Genomic DNA, 16,999 nt, shown 5'->3' with positions numbered 1-16,999 from the left:
GCGAGAGGAAGGGTGAAAACTCAAGAGGAATAATCATAACGATATAACCAGTGTGCAGCCCCACCTGGATGATGCTCCAGTCTGCTCACACACACCAGCTCTCAGTGGGGAGGAGAACAGAGTGATGAAGCCAGTTCAGAGATGGAGATTATTAAGAGGCCAGGGGGAAATCTGGCCAGGACGCTGGGGTAACACCCCTACTCTTTTCAAGAAACACCCTGGGATTTTTACTGACCACAGAGATTCAGGGCCCTGGTTAAATTGTTTGCTTTTTACATTTTGCTTGTCTTTATAATTGCTTTCCTACATTGTCCAGTGGATGTGAATGACTGCATAAATACCTCCGTTTCAGAAGTAGCCTCTTCCGTCTCAGTGTTTCCTCATTTTATCCCCAGGAGGTCTCCCATCCAGGTACTGACCAGGCTCAGTCCTGCTGAGCTTCAGTTGTGGGTTGTCAGTTGTGAGATGTAGGGTGATATGGTTTCTGGTTAATATCTGACAAATATTGAGGTCTCCCACATAAGGACCCTGTAACATGTATAACCGTGCTGTAACGTAAGTGATGGGGTAGAAAGGCCAAGGAGGTATGCCTTTACCTGGGACACCTCTGACTAATGCTGCATCTACAGCAATGGCTTCAACCTACACCCTGTCAGGTCCTTTATGACAAGATGTAGAGGTCTATTCTAGCTAGTTCTTGGACTGGAGACATGGAAGGGAAATCAGGTGCTGCAGGTGTTATGCTAGTGAGGAATTACCTGGTTTTCTTTCCTTCTTGTTGGGGGACAGGGCAGAGACAAAGCCTTTCAGCCACAGACAGAGACGGCCATTCAGCAAACATGAATCGCCCCCCCCCCCACAACCTGTAGCAAGAAGCCATCCTCTCTTTGTCGGAGTAAGAATATTCATATTATTGTTATTGGGGAAAAAATGTCACTTAGAAACAAAACAAAAACATGGAATGAGACAAAAAAAAAAGAACTGGCACAGTAGCTGTATTTTTCTTTCCATTCTGTGGCTGCTAATGGCAAATTTGCCTTGTTTTGGGAAAGTCAGAGGGTGCGCAGGTCACTGCACTTGTTTGAAAAACAGTGAGGTCTCTGTTGATAACACACAAGGTCTGCTAAGCTGTTCTGCCTCGTGAGAAAGATCTGATTTAAAAAGCTTGCAGGCAGCGCGCTTTCAACAGTTTTAATTACAGACACACAAAGAGCTTATTTGAAATGGTGAACCCCAAATCTCTGCTGTGGTAAAAAAAACAAAGTGGGCGAGCCGTTTTGGTTTTGCAGAACCCTCTTCAAAGACCTCGAGTTATGACTACTTGCATTATATCAATATTGTATCTAAACACAGAAAACAACAAACTGGAATTTTACCTTGATGTGCATCTCTGTTTTCCTTCTCTGTTTTTCAATTTTTTAATGCAAAAACAATAATAAAAACCTGTTCCATACTAACTCACTCATTAAAAATAAACCATTTGAAGGACAGTTCTTGATAAAGATAAGGATTTATTTTAAATTCACAGTAATATTGATGTTCACAGTACACATTTAAACTACCATACTCAAAAAGAGATCTATGGAGAGAAGTTGACAAAAGAAATGTTTTTAAAGCTACGGAACATCAGAAATAAGCACAAGATAAGAAAAGATTACAGGAAAGAGCCTTTAGATCCCTCAGGCTGCTCTTGCTGTTCTGATCTTACTGGTCCAATGACAATGGGCTGGTCGCTGTGACACTGGAAGTACAGCCTGATCTGTTCCATACACCTGCCACTCCAAATGCAGAGAATCTCCTTGCAGGTCATTTCTAAGCATGTCTATTTTGAAGTCTTAAAAGAATTCGTATATTAAAGACCTCTGAAAACACTGAAACCCTGTCTTGTTTTAGCCTAAAAAGCACTCCAACTTATTTATTCTCAACACATGACATAAAACCCAGCTTGAATCGCTGGGATTTTTCTACACTCCTTCTTGGGCCACCATGTTCTTCAGACTTACACGTTGTGACACTGCAAGGAACCCTGGTTTCTTTGATTTGTTGGTTTAATAAGCTGTTGACTGCATAAAGTTCACCAAGAATAGACTTCAGACTGGTTATCTTTTTTCTTTACTTCAGCTCGGTTTCAGTTAATTATTCCTTTAGCTCTTTTCCTGTGGGAATAGGCTGTTAATGTCAATCTTTTTTGTGTCTTGTTAGCCAGCTTTGGGCGTAGTCATGACAAAAAATACCTCCTTCATTAGGGTCCTCGTTTGAGTTTCTCATGCTCATAAACAATTTGAATCTTTTCAGTTCTGAATGAAGTTTGAGCTTCAAGGCTCTGAAGGTTTCAGCCTCGTAAGAGTGTGTGTAGAGGCTCTGTGTTATTTTAGAGCGAATTAACAATAATAGATGTTTTAAAAAATTGACAAAGCACTGAACTGAGCAACTACCCAAAGAGATCAGATTTTTGGAATCATTTGGCAAATGATCTATTGTACACCTTAGAAAAACCTCCGCTCTCCCTAAATACTGAATATAGCATTTTTAGCTCTTACATAGGCCTCTTTTTATGAGAGCTGTACCACCTAAGTGCGGTATCCAAACTATTTATTTTCTGATAGAAAACAGTCTTTTAATTAGGAGGTTGAGCAACAGTCTTCCTCTCTTCCTAATTAAGGAGAATAAAACAGGCTTACCAATCATTCTAAAAGAGGTCTCCATCATATCCTCTTAAACACTGCAGGAAGCGAACCAAAACTCAGAGAGTACAAAGAAATACACCTCTATATAAACCTAAACCTGTCAGTTAGGCACCAGTCCAGAATGTTTTTACCATCTGAAAGTCAGTATTTTGCCAGCAGCAGCCTCTGCCATGAACTGATGTGGCAAATGACCTCCCGGTCTGAACTGGGGCTCTTAACTACAAAAGAATGATTCATAATTCAGTCTACAAACTGGACACGTCCGCTATAGCTACATTCCTCGATTTAGGACGGATTTGTATTCCTGGAAAAGACAGATGAAAGGGTCTTGATCTCTCTTTCTTTTTCCCACAACCCCAGTATGTTAGAATGAAAGTTGACATCAGCTTCAGAGCTGGCAGATTTCCAACGAGAATGATGGCCTAGGCTGGACGTGGTCCTACAGAAAGGCCAGTGTTGCCGTGGCAATGCCTGACAATAACGCACTGTGTAGTAGCCCATGTTCAATTACAGGCTTAACTACTGTCGCTTAATAGCAAGACAGCCAGCTCCTGATGGTTAATCACACTACCAGCGGATAAACTGAGTGAAATAATTTCTCAACACCAAAAAAAATGCAACTCTTCCAGACCCTTGACCTTACAGAAAAATATGAATGTGTCCTTCAGTAAAAGCACATAAAGAGACTTCAGAAAAAAAGACTTCAAAGGAAGGAAATGCAACATTCATTCTGTTACAAAGAACAGACATTATATTTGATTGTCTGCTTGGACGTCTCCCTCCCTATATGACCTCACTGGCATTGTTCAAAGAGGGAACATTGTGTCTGTTTTGCATCTTCTGTACTGGGCAAAAGTCTGCGCCCCCTTCCAATGACATGCCAGTTTGTTCACTTATAGAAGATGAAAACATGGCTAAAAATATGCTTAAAAAACAAAACTTGAATGGCCATTCTGCACACTTTCAGTCGAAAGAAGTTCAATGTCATTCAAAACTTCAAAAAACAACTTTTTGAAAAAGCACTGTAGATACAAAACAAAGAATTGGAAGAATACACTTATCAACGCTTGTGCCTTGCGCAGACTTGGGTCTAGAAAAGAAGCGGCACAAACCCAACACAAAAAAACGCATTTTAAATGATACGGAGTTTTCAAACCGTGGGATGTCTTGTGAGAGGAGGGCAGAGGAGCTGCCAGAAACACTGCCCCTTCAGGAGAGTGGAACAGCAACCCTCTCACCCGGAAAAGACAACCAAATACCCCCCGCCATGATTTTCCAATCAAATTCACTTCAATACATGAAAATACCAAAACGGGACACGTGCGTAAAGACAGGAGATGGAAGATGGAGAGACGGCAGCCTACACAACACAACAAGCCTCACCCGCCCAGAGCACAGACCACTGCAACTCCTAGGACACATTTCCAGCTCTCTCCCTCACTGCATTCTGGCCAACTGCATTTTGCAAGTAACTGAGTTACAGCATGCAGTAATTAGTGGTGAGTAAACTACTCATTTTCCAAAACTACTGCATGTATGTTCTTACATGGAATAATGACATGTTTGCAAGGAAGACACCATGCACCAAAAAATGTCTGAATCTCTGTTTTTCCATCATGCAACATGACTCTTGAAACAACTCTGTGGTACAGGATTTGTCTTCATATTATGCTGTAATGTAACACTGTTGTGAAAGTACTGCATCCTTTTTTTGAAACAATTACTTCATCGGAACCAGGAACTGTACAGTACATCACCACACACCTATCAGAGAGCAATCTTGTGAGTATGTCAATCTTCATTGATTATAAACAACATTTTAAAACTACTGTATGTACGACTTTGAATAGGAAAAAACAGTTAGAATAAGTGTACACTTAAGTTTATCAAGAAATAAGCAAAGACTGTGTTCTTGGATGTGGCTCACAGTAATTAACAAGCTGGTAATACCAAGAGTTTTGCATGTTTTAACTTTATTAACGTTAAACGCGACAAACTAACATTAGAAAGAAAAAAACGTCTTATTTCAATATCCGTATTGTATATCTTCAAAAGGAACAGTGCGGCGTTTTGTACCACTTAGAAAATTACACAATGAATGAAGTCAAGTACGGCGAGTGAGATGTATTAAGTCACCACTGGAGCGTACATTGCCCTCATTGTTCTCTCTGAGGGGGAGAAAACCCACATTAAAAGCATTGTGTGCAGCTCCGCACTTTACTGCACACAATCTCTGGCAAACACTCTTGAGCAGGGATATCGCCAGGAGAGGAAAAGGGACTTGATGTTAAGGCATGTTAAAACGCAGGGACCTGGCGACGAAGTGACGCGGTCGGAGCACAGCTGAAAGCGCTTCACGACGCGCGGTCCGGTCAGAAAAGGCAGAGCGAGTATCGTGAGAGCCCGCTGGCGAGAACAGCCTTGAAGACGCCCAGCAGTGAGGGAAGAGAGGAAAACCCAGAATCAGCACAAATAAGAAAGTGACAGTAGGTTAGTGGAGCTGAAAAGAGACAACACCCTCTCTGCAGCAGCATGTTTGCGGTTTTTTTGCCTTGTTTTCACGGTTTTCTATTCATCTGAACCTCCAGGTGATCCGGTGATCTCACTTCTACGAATATATTCAGATTTTACACAATTACCAGCCACTTTAAGTACTGGTACCTTCAACTTAAGTGCCTTATATCCAAAACAATCAGATAAAATATAAAAAAAAAAGTGTATTGCTTTCTTTGTGTTGCACATCATCGGTTATGGTAACAGCCTTATTTCACTTTTTTTGTGCAAATGCTACACCACTATATACAAGGCGATAAATGTAGTGCTTTAAAAGTCAAAGTTTCCATTCCGAAACAATATCTTAATATAGTATATATGTCTCCCAATAACCTCTTATACACCTTTGCTGTCGGGATCCCAAAATATCTCAGATGCGTCCCGTGTTCCTGGAGAGCTGGCAGTTCGCATACAATTTCCTCCTGCAGCAGTTCCTGCTGAGCCTCTCCAGTCCGGCTCTTGCTCGTCGACTCAACAGAAAGGGCTATCCTCCCAGTTACCGATGCTGTTCACTCAGCTGGTGCTGCCTCATCTCTGGGTACCCTCTCATCTGCCTCTGACACTAGGCCACTCTGTTCCCCTGTAACACACTCCTTCCTGGTCGTCCTACTGCCTTGCTGGGCACACATACCAGGCCTGCTGGTGAAGCTTGCTCTCCCATTCTCACTCTCGTTCCAATGGTGTTCCCCAGGGTTCTGTCCCGGGACCCCGGTGACCTCTATCCCCCCCCCAAGCCTTTTCACCTCATTTTTATACAGATTGTGAAATCTGAGGAGGCACAGTGGGACAGTGGTTAGCATTGTTGCCCTACAGCATGGGGACCTGGGGTTCTATCGGTGTGGAAGTTCGTTTTTTGTCTCCATATTTGCTTCACTTTCCTGCGGGTGCTCCAGTATAATAACAAAATATTGTATATCCATTTAAAAAAAAAATTGCAACCTTATTTGTATCATAACACTGCATTAACAGAATTTCTACAATATTACCTCCATTTATTATTAACTGCATCACCAGTAGCTCCCTGTGGAAATGTGCATGTGCAAAAAAAGTCTAATAATAAACCAAGAAGTAAATAAGAAACTATAAAAACTACGCTTGACTGTTCTGTAATGCTCTACAACATCCTATTCGATAAGAGCTCTTTGGCACAGAAAAAACAATTCAATCGGTTTATTTACCACAGTATTTTTAGTGGGACCAGCCTACTGCTGTCCCTATTAACAAGAAAGCTTGCGATCCTAATATTTTTTCACACTTAAGTCAAACATTTTGGAGAAAATGACAGTTGCTATGTTAGATGCAATGCTGTTGCAAGACGTTTGCTAATTTCAGCCCTGTTGCAGGGATTGTCTGTGCTCTCTGCTATGAGAGCGTTGTTTTTCGCACAACTAGCATCCAATGGCTTTTTCAGACAAACACTTCAAATAGAGTCAGACAATTCTGAGCATCAAACAGGCCACAAAAAGGTACAGAAACCAAAAGCAGCGTCTTTACTAACTTCTGTGTAACTAAACACATTAAGCCACAAATCAATTTTAGATACCACATGACATTTTTATTACTCGAAATATAAACAGGGCTATTGCAGACATTAAAAATGTATCAATGGCACTCAAATCCATAAAAACATGTGCATGAGGTAACTCTTGGCATGCCTCTTCTGAAAGTTTGCTGACCCCTTTCCTTCACAAAAGACAATATATAATAATAATAATAATAATAATAATAATAATAATAATAATAATAATAATAATATAGTGCAATATATTCAATAACCCTTCCGGGGATGGGACTTCATCTCTGGATGAAGATTTAGGGATTCTTAATCTAAAAAAAGAGAAATTAAGACTGTCACTGGGCTAAGGTCGTCTAAGAAAAAAACAGCAGCAAAAGAATGTCATATGTTTACTGACAACATCACTATTTTATTTTACCTGATTGTGCATAACTCCCAGAATGCTCATAGGAACATGATTTCTCATGCAAAATCCAAAACAAATTATGTACAAAGGAGGGCAAAGTAGCTTTACTTGGGTATTATCCTCTGCTAAATTAAGAAAGAATTTATCTCCCATTTAAAATAGCCAGAAATGAAAATGTGTCCAACTATTTCTGCTCAATCTTAGAATTTTAATTTTTATTCTAACTAATGGAATAAAGTTGTGCAGTTTTTCTACTCGGCAGAATCCTCACAGTACAATAACCCAAACTGTAGGTCAGAATATAGCATTCCAGTATTTACACTATGTATAAAGCATTCTGAATAGACAAGCCTGTCAGCTGTATTATTCATAACAGGGAAGATGAGTACCGCGGCTTAATTGGACTCTTAACTTCAAGATCGGCAGAAGAATGTAGATTGAGGACTGAAAGGAAAGAATGCAGTACGGTCTAGGGTTCATCACCAGGGCATTTGATCAGATAAATGCAACGGCAAACATGAATTGCCACTCTCATCAGTAAACAAGGGCTCTTGGGTGTTACAAATCTTTAAGGGGGTGCTATTTCAGAACTGTCTGTAATCAAGGCAGAGATAAAAAATTCCCCTCACACTTTTGGACAATTGCGCCATCTTGAACCTGCCTGACCTGTTTTTACCCTGTTGTTTCAGAGAGCATGCGGCAGTGATACTATCCAAAAACATCAACAATAAATATTTGTAAATGTTACGCAACCGCACCAGTGTGAAACCTGCATGTTTAACTTGTGATTGCATATAGACTTTATTATTGACAGGTTTTGCGAAATATTCTTGTTAAACATGTATTTGTATTTTCTGAAATTCCTGACCTCATTTTCTTGCTGCAATATCTGCAGATTTGTAGTTCTAGTAATTCAAAAAAAAATCATGCAATACAATTAATGATGAATAATGTGTTCATCATTTAAAAAGAGCAGATCTCCTATTGTTCATTAACAAAGCATTCGCTTGTTCCTACTTGCTTAAAGTGGGGCTAAAAATAAACCAGACATTATTGTCAACGTGAAGTTTTAAAATGTGTTATTTATAACTTATGATGATTTGATCTCTGACAAATACATGATCTTACAGCTCAATAATTAATTTGAAGCCCTGACAGTCATTTTTGTACTATTTATCTATGTGCAATAGGTCATGCCTTTTTTTGTAATGGGTTATGCATATGCAATAGATGGTGATGTGTAAAGGTTTGTGATGTATTCAGATGTACAGAGGCAATACATGTCCATAAAAATTTTCTTTAATACTACAGAACTGTTTACAGAAAACATTTTTGATGCTGAGGAACTTTGGAGGCGTAATCTGTACTAGATATTTTCCTCACAGCCAGGTTATCAGAGGAAATGAGAATTTGTTCCCAAAGGATTATTTTTGAAGGATGAATGAGGCAGCTGTGAAGAGGGTGTAGAAGATTCCCTTCAACTCTCCCCTCGTTGATTCTCCTTTGATTAAAAAAACCTAAAAAGATGTGTGTACTGTGTGTAGCACAATATGCGTCTTCTGTATCTCAGACCTGACACCAGTAAAGCCCACATGGGTTCCTCTTCTTTCCAGAGTGACAACACACTTAAACCACAAACTTCACCACACTGCTGTCACCCGACACTTACGGCATCCACACGTGTGTGTGAATGTGTTTGTGAGGGTATGAAAATAAAAATAATAATAATTGCTTACACTTACACAGCGCTTTTCTGGACACTCCACTCAAAGCGCTTTACAGGTAATGGGGTCTCCCCTCCACCACCACCAATGTGCAGCCCCACCTGGATGATGCGACGGCAGCCATAGTGCGCCACAACGCTCACCACACATCAGCTATCAGTGGGGAGGAGAGCAGAGTAATGAAGCCAGATTATTAGGAGGTCATGATTGATAAGGGCCAATTGGAAATATGGCCAGGACGCCGGGGTAACACCCCTATTCTTTTCGAGAAATGCCATGGGATTTTTTTTTTTTTTTTTAATGACCACAGAGAGTCAGGACCTCAGTTTTACGTCTCATCCAAATGACGGTGCCCGTTTACAGTACAGTGTCCCCGTCACTATACTGGGGCATTAGGACCCACAAGGACCACAGGGTGAGCGCCCCCTGCTGGCCCCACTAACACCTTTTCCAGCAGCAACCTTAGTTTTTCCCAGGAGGTCTCCCATCCAGGTACTGACCAGGCTCACACCTGCTGAGCTTCAGTGGGCTGCCAGTTGTGAGTTGCAGAATGATATGGCTGCTGGCTAAATGACTATTTACACAACTGAAAGATGCATAAATCAAAACATATAGTTCCGCAGCTATTAATTCCGTCAAACATCTAACACATCATCCAACCTCGAAATGTCAAGAATATACTGAGCATCAGAAGAACTGATCAGTATTACAATCTGATGAATCACATAGAAGGGAGACATTTCTCACATTATTATTTTAAATCAAACCTGTAATGATCAAACTGAAGCTGTAATGGTGTAATGATGCCTATTGTGGGAAACAGCTTGAAATGTCCTCAGAACCTCCCAGTAAGATGCACAATCAGTAATGTGCCCTCTGTTTACGTTTTTGGCACAAGCACCTTTGGAAGCACGTCCAGTTTGAGATTCTTGGGTGTCACAAGCAGGGTTTCCTCTAGGATTCTCCTCATCCCAATACGTCATCCCCCTCCTGCCAAGCTTTCCAGTTCCTTCTGTACTCAACTTCTCCGTGGCAGCCTGGTGTGGTAACCAGAATACACTCAATAAAAACTGAGCAGGATAGTGAAGGGAGCCATTCACAAGTGCGACATATAACTATTGCACATATCCAGCACTGCCATGTAACGACCCAACCACATTGTGGAAGGTATTGCTGGCATCTGCTCATTTAGCCTACAACAAATGTTATGCTAAGATGCAACTCCAGCAACTTACACTACATAAAAGACAGGACCATAAATGGGATAAAGCAGATCAATGTGTGCTGCATATCAAAAGGACAGGACTTGGAGCGGGACAAAGCAGTTCAACTCATGCCACATATCAAAGGATGGGACAAATAGCCGTAACAAACCATAAAACTGTGAAACCAAACCCCTTCCTGACCCGCACTGTCCATAAAGGTTGGAAACCCAGCGTTCATTGCTGTTCTTATCCAGCTCAATAAAACTGAAGCTGCACAAGACTGTGTCCTGTGCCTCTGAGGACGAATTCCCCACAACAGCTGCAGCTGGCAGACATCTATACCAAACAAGTATGGCAGAAAGCTTATAATGTTTATCACCCACTGTCATGACCTCCCTGTCTGGAGACCGACAGCGAATCTGATTTGCTTACATCAGGGCATATATTTAGACTACCTACAGTAGATTGAAGTGCATTAAAACCCAAGTTATCCTCCCCCCCACAGCCATTAACCTGATTAATCTGGACAACTGATTGGTATGTTTTACTTTATTTTTTCCACCATGCATGTATCTGTCCGATACACGCATGATCCAATTTCTTTGTCTTTCAAAATTGTGAAGATTTAGATCTGACAACTTGTTTTTACTCATCTTATGTTAACGTGTTCATTGTTAAATGTATCGTGTTATGTCTTTCACCTGCCTGCAAATCAAATTTCCCATCTGGGACCATAAAGAAGCAAGCAGATGTTGCGGACGGAGTCATGTCTTGTGCTGGGCTTGCACCACACTACACTTTGGGTTTAGGCCAAAAATTGTATTTTTTTTTTCTCGTGACCAAAACACTTACGTACACGTCTACAGTACAGCTCGTATACAACTGAAAAGGAGTCATTTGCAGCAAATATTATTAAAACTTTAAAAGACACCGTTGTCTTCACAGTGGCATTCCTGCATGGCCGTTTATCTGTCTACCAGTTTATTCACCCATCTGCTTCAAAAGATCATTGATCTTCGTGTTCAATTCGTCATATCACCATGCGAGTTGCGACTTGAAATTCAGTACGAGAAGGAACTCCCAGATACAAATGCATTTATTCAGATGTCACAGGGCCTACTGTGAAAGTAAAAATATAAAATCAGTAGCTTTTGTGACCACCATTGCAAGCAATACAAGGTGCACATTTGCATGACTTTGGGCTTTGCAAGACTCTGAGTCTGCCCAGGCAAGTGCTTGTTCACTGGTATCTGAGCTAGCTGCTACAGGTCATCCCAGGTCCCCAGTTGATCAATGGGGTCTTTAGCCAGGCTGAAGTCATGGAAGCTGACTGTCGCATTCTCATCTTCTCATTAGGTAATGCGTTGTCCTGCTGGAATGTGGTCACGTCCAAAAGACAACAAGCGAGGTCCCAGCGACTGATTAATGCTGTGCCATGCAGACAGATGCTATCAATCACTGCAAGTGCAGTCTTGTAGCAGCTAGCTACTCCTGTTCCCAAGGCATCGCAACCGGAGCTCCTCATCGGTTTTGACAAGGGCTCTCTCAGATGGTGACAGACCGATCTTGGCTGGAACATCCCAAATGGAGACCGACAGTCCAATACCAGTAGCACAAAGGTGTTTTTAACTCCTGATGAGCAGGAGATCCTGGTTCCTTTCTGTGGTTTTCATTCTTAATTTACATCAGATTTGATATGCAACATCTTAAAATCCCCTCATCAGCCATGACCAGATGTGATGAGTTTCTGTTCATGTAACACCTCTAGTCACTCGTGTGCATTGTGATTAGTTGTGAATAATACATTGATCAAAGTGATCATGGCGTCATTATTTAGTGACTATTCCAAAACTGTATATTTAATAAAAACATGCCTGAGTGGCACAGTGGTGAGCATTGCTGCCTTGCAGTACTGGGGCACTGGGCTCAATTCCAGACCTGGGGTGCTGTGTGTATGGAGTTTGCATGTTCTCCTTGTGTTCACATGGGTTTTCTCCTACAGTCCATAGACATCCTGCTAGCTTAACTGGATTCTGGAACATCTGACTCTGGTGTGAACATGTGTGTGCCTGAATTTTTGTCTGTGTGTGATGAAGGCTGGATCCTGCCTCATGCCCATTGCTTGTTGGGATAGGCTCTGGCTCCCTCACAACCCTGGACTAGATTAAATTGACAAACCGTACAAACGTTTCTGCCGTTGCTCAGTAAACATCATTCAAGAAGCTCAGCGTGTTTGTCGTTCCTCCGCTGAGTCTTTTCACCACTTAAACAGGTTACACCTTACTGAAAAGGAATATGCTTGGACTGACAAAACAGGCAGCTCATGGTTCTCCACACATAATGTCATAATGTCTGCTGAACTTGGTAATCATTTAATACTGACATCATGAAGCATTTTCCTTGTTTTGTTTTTTCTGCTTTCCTCTTAACCGATTCACCAGGGAAAAGTCAATTTGACAGATTATGACCAGCAATCCAATGTGATCCATGGAGTCTAATAGTCCACAACTGCTTCATTAATTCATTCCAATACTTCACCAAGAGGTCATGCTGTAATTCCATACTGATGGAGACACAAGAGCTCTCAGAGTCAGTTTCATGACCATGAAAGAGGATAAGCAGTTTAGTTTATCCTGCTTAAATAAATTGAACAAGAAAATAGCAGGCCTGGCAGCCAGCAATTACCCTCAAAGAAGTGTCATAGTGATAAAACTGATATTTATACCATTTTTTAACCAAACCTGACAGATCAGAGCATATCAATAAACTATCCCCAAATGATGTTTTGATATCAAATGCTTGTCACATCATGAAATATATACCCATGCCGAGCCGATGGGGAGAACCGTTTTATTTTTTTATTTTTCCTGTTCAGGCCTTATAATAAAGGCTATTTTTTTCTAGATCTACAGAACAATTTGTTAACCTGAATATGTCAACAAGTACTATGCTATTTCCCTGGGCTGTGCAAAAGGCTCTAGATCTAGAGAGGCAGGATTCATTAAAATGTTCTCTTTTGTTGCGCATGTAATAAAAAATGATGAATGGAGAATGTAACTGGGTCAGAATGCTGTTGCTCATGTTAAATTTTCAGTGAACGATTTCTCAATTTTAAATCCCGTTTCCTGGGGGCTATCTGATATAAAAACACCAAAGTGCACCATTTGTTTTCTTTGAGCATAAGAGTGCACAAGTCAGTGATCTTAGTTTTGTACATTTCCATGAGCTGTATTAAGGACAATCTTTTGACCACACACCTCAAACTTGTCAGCCTCAAGGACCAATAACCATTCAGAGCTTATAAAAAGACGAATGAGGTGCTATTTAGAATATCAAATTCCCATCTTGGAGAGGTCTGAAAGTTATGCTGTGCTTAGAACATACAATTGTAATAGAACCTCTTAGTAAATAGGCTTACCCAACTCTAAAAAGATCTATAAAACTTGGATTACTATAAGCAGACAATTTAACTAGATTTCAGGTGGTTGGAATTGAGCGGTAGTATCAACCTTATAGATCACTGCAAGCAATCGGGAGAAAAGGCAGCATCATCACATTTTTAAAACAATTAAATAGAAACATAATAACCTCACTCCACTCAGACATGGACATCTGCTTGTTATAAGTCTCTCTGGGTTTAGATAATGTTCTACCAGCAAATGAGATACAAAACAGCTGTGGGCTACACAACATGTGCTGCTCCAGCAAAGAAAATGATGGAGTCTTATTCATTAATTAACAATTGCAGTCACACACATGTGGAATGTTTCATTAAATCCAACAGACCTGATGTTACCTTTCTTTTGTGCAGCTACAGATTCTTCCCTACACAAACTAAAACTGAGCAAGGCTGTATATTTCTTGGGGGGGTAGACAGCATGTATTTCAAGTATTTTCAGGTTAGTTTGACAATGTTGGCTGGCAAAGAATACGAGCTTTATAAAGTTAACTAGTTTCCTTCTCCGTTAAGTGTCGAATCCATTTTCCGAAAACCCTTCATAAACTGAACTGCAAAGGCTAAACAAATCGTACCTCAGTGGTAAACTAAACTGAAATCCCAGGAGAGCATGCGTTATCTGGTGAAAATCAATCTATGTTTAATCACCATTCAAGCAGCCCGAAAGCAAATCACCAGTTACGAACTGGTGTTGTATAAAACCCTTTAAGCCAAAAGTACTTTGTGGATTCGTGTTGGAGGCTGCTTGTAAGATAGGAGCTGTAGAATAAATTCTGTTCTGAAGTTCGCACAAGGGGTCTGATAACTTCACAATGAAGACATAGCCAGCGAGCAGCATTTGAAGCAATGAGCGCAGAGGGCACATGGTAGGGTGCTACGGGAAGGATATAGAAAAGAGGATAATGACACAGCACAGCAGCGGTCTTCCTGAAACAGCTACTGCAGAAGAGCGGATAGAAAACCATCTGCACCAACTGGGAAGGGTGAGCCAAAGCCTACTGCCTCTAATCCGGGCTGACCACATGGTGCGCGCTAAATGATCCCTGGACGACTCGTGTAAAACGAGTTTCATCCGCACCCTGCGGCCATTAACAGTGCGCTACACGCTTCCCTTCAGGGGTGCTGCCGGCTCGTCACCCTCTTTCTCCTCGTCTGGCGAGTCACAGAAGACACCAAGCAGGGCCGTCGCACAGTCCCCCGTGTGCTCGGCTCTCACACGACGGCACGCCAACAGCGCGGACAAAGCAATTTGTCTCACCGCGCAGCGCGCCCACACACTGGGCTGGGACAGACAAGCGAGCCGCTCCTGACGGCGCACAAAAGCACTTTCTGTCGGGCAGCCGTTGAGCGCTGCAGAAAACAAACTTACAAAACTGGCGAGTGAAAAGAGTCATGTCTACTTTCTTTACACGTTTGACTCGAAACAAAACCAGTTTGGGTGAACTGCATCCCATTCAAGACCAATTATCAGTTTTGTCAGTCTTGAAAACCAGTTTATCAAGACCCTGTAAAACGCGTAGTACGAGCAGGCAAGTTGCATGGATGGGAATATAATACTATCATTATATAATTCTTAGGTTACTACTTTTACAAAAGCATCTCCTCTGCTGTACAATAATTGACAGGTCATACAATACCTTCAAGGGACACCCGTTTAATTGAAAATGTATAATATCCCGAAATCATGTGATGGCTGACCCGACAACACGGAATAAAAAACAAAAACAATTAAGTTCAGCTAAGTTATAAACGTACACTCCTACTTTAAATTGAATGCATATTATTTGTTAATTGTTCAGATTTGGAGTAAATTGAAGTAACTATAGCTGGCCCGTGTGCTCAGGGTTCCTCTTCTGATTTTGTAATCGCATCAATTTCAGAATAAAATCATCCTGAATGTTAAAACACCGCGCAAGAATTGAAGGCGTTTTGCCAATACGTGCAAGTTTGATATATCGTTATTTTTCAGGATGACAGGGCCCAAAAAGCACGTCTTTAAAGTCAGCTGGTGTAGATGCTTGGCACCTGTCAACGCCAAAATAGGCGCCGCTACAGTAACTCGCCCACGCTGAGACAAAAGGTGACCCGGATCCCTGACAGGAGCTGTGCCTCTCCGATATCTCTAAAAATACTACTGACAGAATATTGTAACAATACCCGTCGTCAGCTAATCTCTAAAAACCCCCACCGGGAACCTCGCCACGTTATTTCTTACCACCTTCTGTCTTGCATGGAATTTAGGTTGTTTAATAAACTAGCCATTTTTACGTTATACAAAGCACGCTGCTAAACAGGTTAAAGCAAAGGGCTTCCAAATCGCAGAATGAAACATGAGGTAGGAAAGTTTTGCATATGTGGATTGCTGGGCGTTAAACTCCATGTCAGCGTCCTTTGATGATTCACAGCGATAAATGACCCGCGATACTACGAAGGGATTAAGGAGACCTATTGTACTACAATGGCCATGCACTGACAAAATTTACAACAGCAAAGCTGTGCAATGTTAAAACTTTGTCTCAGATACCACACCACAGAGCCTGCTCTTTTTCTCTACTGTACACGGGAGAAAAGCCGATCTCGACCAGCTAACTTCACTGCTAACATTTACTCTTGCGCCGCAGAAAAGTACCTGAGTCCGGTCTTAAAAGTCACTCCCTTTCCCTTCTTTTCTTCTAGCGCCTGGTGACTCGTAAGTCCAAAATCCAATGTTCTTTGGCTGGCTTCCAAGACTTCCGTTTAAAAAACAAAATCAGATCGTCCTCTTCCCGAATTCACTTTCCAAACTCAACCGCATCCTTTTTTCCCCCGATGTGATCCTTTCCAGCTCGAACGCCCATCCGTCCCTCAATCAATGGAACAGCCTGGCGGAAGTTGATGCCTAAGTCCGCTACGTGATTGGCTAACATTCAGAATAAGGGGCGGTACGAGACTGGAATCTCTCTTTACCATTGGTTTCTGTATTTGTCAATCATTACATCCCCTCCCTCAAAAAAGTTCCTGATAAGGTGAATTGTGTTGCCAGGTGTTTTTTCTGTTGCTCCTTGGGTAAATAAGACAAAGTGTTCAGCAGACGAATTACGTATTCGCCTTAAATACACATGAAAATTACGTACAAGCATACTTAAGGAGTTCTATTTTTGTATAATAATGATTAATGGACTTCTAGGTTGTACACCCTGTGATTGTTTTAGAATAAGATCGCCTCACATTACTCTTATCCTGGAATCCTTGCACTGGATTACTGTCAGGTTTTGTGTCGACTTCAGAATCCTCCTCCTCATCCTCAAGGCTCTGCATAGCTTGGCACCTCATTACCTCTCTGGGTTATTGTCCTTCTCCCCACCTTGCAGCCTTCTCTCATCTAATTCTGTTCTCTTGACTGCCTCCCGAGCCCGTCTACATGCTATGGGTGACAGCTCCTTCTCCTGCTTCTCTCCCTATACATCAGAGG

At 41.5% G+C, this 16,999-nt stretch overlaps 1 protein-coding gene across 4 annotated transcripts in view; it reads right to left on the bottom strand.

Moving 5' to 3' along the window:
• Positions 1 to 16,406, bottom strand: part of mpp7a (MAGUK p55 scaffold protein 7a) — a 149,106-nt gene extending 132,700 nt beyond the window's left edge. For all 4 annotated transcript variants that reach the window (XM_015354035.2, XM_015354036.2, XM_069191257.1 and 1 more), the window contains exon 1: positions 16,178 to 16,406. The gene's annotated coding sequence lies outside the window, so the exon portion shown is untranslated. The remainder of the gene's footprint in view (positions 1 to 16,177) is intronic.
• Between the last annotated feature and the right edge of the window lie 593 nt (positions 16,407 to 16,999).

This window comes from Lepisosteus oculatus, chromosome 6 (genome assembly GCF_040954835.1).
Source record: "Lepisosteus oculatus isolate fLepOcu1 chromosome 6, fLepOcu1.hap2, whole genome shotgun sequence".
In the NCBI taxonomy this organism is placed as follows: domain Eukaryota; kingdom Metazoa; phylum Chordata; class Actinopteri; order Semionotiformes; family Lepisosteidae; genus Lepisosteus; species Lepisosteus oculatus.
Note: the sequence above shows the minus strand (reverse complement) of the source record. Positions and strands in the feature narration are given on the sequence as shown.